This window comes from Phallusia mammillata, chromosome 6, assembly GCF_965637545.1.
Source record: "Phallusia mammillata chromosome 6, kaPhaMamm4.hap1.1, whole genome shotgun sequence".
NCBI classification, from domain to species: domain Eukaryota; kingdom Metazoa; phylum Chordata; class Ascidiacea; order Phlebobranchia; family Ascidiidae; genus Phallusia; species Phallusia mammillata.
In genome coordinates this window covers 13,947,151-13,951,287 of record NC_137257.1, presented here as the reverse complement: position 1 = coordinate 13,951,287, position 4,137 = coordinate 13,947,151, and positions in this window count along the sequence as shown.

Genomic DNA, 4,137 nt, shown 5'->3' with positions numbered 1-4,137 from the left:
AGCCCTTACCGATGTCGCGCTACTCCACTATATCATGACTTGCGTCTTCTGAAGTTTAAAGACATTTTTGAGGGAGGGACAAACTTGAGGTAGCCAAACTACTGCATGCGTTTCGTACTGGTACACTACCTTCCACATACAACTCCCTGTTCACACCTATTGCGTCAGTGCACCATCACAACACCAGAAGTGCTGAAAACCAGAACTACTTTTATCCACGCGTAAACACCGCGTTCGGCACAAGATCAATTTGTCATCGAGGTCCAAAAGTATGGGAAGACTCACCACACGATATCAAGTCTCTGCCACGCTTGTCCTCTTTTAAAAAACAGCTTCGCTTGCATTTATTAAGGCAATATGACCCCTCAACGATAAATTCACTTCTGTGTCCTTGCTCATATCAGAAAAATACAATACATCTTGTTCTTCTATGTCATAACTACCCTAGTTTTCACCTTTTTTCTTTTGTGTTTTTTCCGTGTGTGTTTCAGTTTTATCTTAGTGCGATTTTACTTTTTTTTATTCTATACTATAACATAAATAAACTGGATAACTTGGTCACACACAAAAGAACGAAATACTGCAGTAGAATTCGGTTTTTCAGATCGGCCATCCGGGTCGAAGACAGTGCAGCACCTTCTCCCAGCGAACATCAGAGATCTCGCGATCGATCTTACAAAAGCAGAGGAGGAAGAGATGCTCGACGAAAACAATTTCATCGTCGCAACGAACTGTCCTCGGGACACCCGGGTCTGCCTACGGGATCACAGGAAACGTTCCGAGGAACCGAGCTGGTGTTTCCGTTTAGGCGGGTTTCATTTGGCCAGCAGAACCCGACGGTTCAACCACCGTCATATGCAACCGGACGTACCCCGCCAGGCTCGTGCGGTCGGTTGCGATCCTACGGCAGAACATACCCAAAACGGAATTCAACCACAATTAAAATAACAGGCCACTTGACTCGATAACCTTCGGTTTTTTTCGGTGTCCTTGCTGTTTACTTGTCCGTTCAACAATGGAACTGTGATGATGAAGTGACTATGCAAATAAAATTTGCCTTGACCTTGTGTCAGCACTATGTATACACCTTTTTACCGCTAATTAGAGTTTCATGGTAGGCTTTTGTGTGAAGTCGCAATCGAAACTATGGCGGGCCATACGCAACGTAATTTAGGACAACAGCCGCGGGCCGCACTTTGGACACCCCTGATCTACTAAATCATTTTCAGTAATTATTTGAGCTACAGAAGGCCCTGTGATAAAATAACTCAAATGAACACTTGTAGTAGTGGTATCTGCATTAAAAGAATGCACAGGTATAGTGAGATCACTTACGAGACGTGTCGCAGATGAACTTGCTTGTGATACCCCGGTAATTCTGACGTCATCATATTTTGATTCAGAAGTGATCAAAGTGTAATTTACCATATTTGCGACCAAGTCAGATGACGTAGATTGGTTTTGACCTGGAATAGGTACATTGTTATGTTGTGGAACTTGTGTGAAAAAATCAGTCAGCTTTGTAGTTTTGAGAGATAATTTCAAAAGCATTATCTTCTTTCTTTTTTGATAGTTTACGTTTTTTGCTCCACTTAACTGCACTCGTTTCATCATTGGTTTAGGTATAGCTTCACATATTTTCAGAGTAATTAAGTTGTAAAAAACTACACTTACCTAATTGCAAATTAAATACCAAGTTGAAAGCTGATATTGAACTTGCAGATTTGTTTCAGAATATCAGAAATACTCCAAAACTCAATGTCTGTTGTTTGGCCACCTGATACCTATCTCACATACTTAATGCTGCATTTACATTTATCGCCCTATATTGGATTCACAATTTGTTTGATCACATTTCATGTCAAAATCAGTTGAATCTTTGCAGCCTTTCCCTTATTCCAGGTACAATATGGCTCCTGGGCTTTGGTGTTGGACCACCGACTCGCTCAACCTCCGTTGGGAGCACCTGTCGCGAGGTCACTGGGAGGGCTGATGTTTTTAATTCCTCCGTGTCCTGTTCCTGACCACCGATTCGCTCAACCTGACCAGGGAGCACCTGTCGCGAGGTCTGTGGCGGGGATGATGATGGTGTTTCCTCGTGCTTCTGCTGGAACTTAATGTTGTTCTTGTTTTTTTTCTGTGCCTGACGCTCCAGCAGCGATGGGTACTCTTCCTTCTTATGGCCTACATTTTGACAGTAGGCACAGGTTCCTAACATAATACTTTCTTGGATGGGGTTCTCCGCGAGAATGGATCTCTTCATGAAAAAAAATGTTTTCCAAGTGACTTGCCCATCGGATCTTTGGCTTGCCATGAACGCTCGACTGGAGCGTACATTCTGCTCAAGTACTCCACAATTTCTCGCATTTTAATTCCTGGGGGACATCGGGACAAAAACAACTTTCACAAGATCGTCGGCATAGGCTGTGACATAATCCGCCCTTTGGCTGTTGATCAAAGCGACCGCTAAGTTTTTTGCCTTCGCCTCGGAGCTACAATAAAATGTAACTCGACCTTTCGGTAGTTGGATGATGCCGTCTAAGTCGACTCGAAAATTATATTTTATTGCCCTCAAGACATCGTAGATTTCCTGTCTTTTCAGGCCCGGGTAAAAGCGGGCTTCCACTTCTACATTTCGGTCAAAAGCGAAAGGCTCTTGACCTTGAGTTGCTGTGATAGCCAAAATTTTCTTTGCTGCTACAGCGTAAGACATACTCTGCTGTCACAAAAGCCACAATTGAAGCTAGCTTCGAACAAAGAAAAAGCTGCACGAACCAGTGTAGAGTTGTACGAACCCGCGTGAAAGCGGGAAAAGCAACAAGCGGCTTCTCGACACGGAGAAAAACCGTCTTCGAACCGCTTACAAGCGGAAAACAACAATTTTTTTGGAATACTTGTAAACAAGTAAACCACATCAAACAAAGGCTGCCTCAAATCTATACAAAAATCAAGGCTGTTCAGTAGTCCTGAAAAGGACTGTTTATGTGTTCAATTCACCCAAAAAAAGTAAAGGGAACGTACTGTAATAAACAAAAACTGGTACAAGAACAAGATCGTCTGGTTGATAAAGGAATCGAAATCTATCAATACTGTATCCTAGTGATGGTCGTTGTAGTGCGTCTCGTTCGACTGAAATTTCTGTTTCCTGACTGCTGGGCAGATATTCAGATTCAGACGCAATTTTTTTCCTCATCATCATTAGTGCTGGTGGTGAATGAACATTTTCGTTTTTCGGAAGATTCAAATTGGGGCCAATTATTTATGTTGCAACTGGTTCCCAATCAACTTTTCCTATGTATGTCTGTACCTCTGTGCAACACAACCGAAGATTAACTTAAATATCCCAGTAATTGACTCTTTGTGTTGACACAAGACACCTTTATCATCTTGCCTTTGAAGAAACATAGATGATTAAATCAACCTGTGTGGCAGCAGCATCTTTTTATGGTCGATTTACAGTTGATATCTACAATATGTAATGTTTCAACTCTAGTAAAAGTGTAATAAATAACTAAGCCTTAGTTAGTGCAATCAATTTTACACAAAGGTAAACTTGACTTGCCGGTAAAACTTTTGCCACACTAGAGTCTTCCGTCATGACAGAATGTTCAGCAATCCGCAATATTTTTTTCATTACCACATATATTCTGTTATCAAAAGTAAATGGTATGACAATAAACTGATTTAGTATAACATAATGGTAATATTAAAGACTATAATGTTAAATGAGAATATGTCAGAAAACATTAAACTAACGCATACCATACGCTGTGTGGCTACTTTTCTTGCAGCTGCTCTCATTGTCTTTAACACCAGAACTTTTGCCACACCCCTGTCATACTGCAATTTATTTGTGAAACTTTCATCAGCGAAATGAAGGCTAGAAAGAACACTACATTTTGTTGGTCTCTTCCACTTTCTCTTCTCGTTAACAAATTTAATCCACGCTGACCGAACTCGCTGTATACTTGGAAAGCGAAACAGTGTCAAATTGCTGGCCTTTTGATTTCCTCTGGAATTGCAACCATACACAGAACACACTGCAGGCATTTTTGCACACTTAAGTCTTAAAATAAGAACAATTAAACACCAAAACACATTAACTGACTAACTTTATTGGCGTCGCAGAACGTTAAC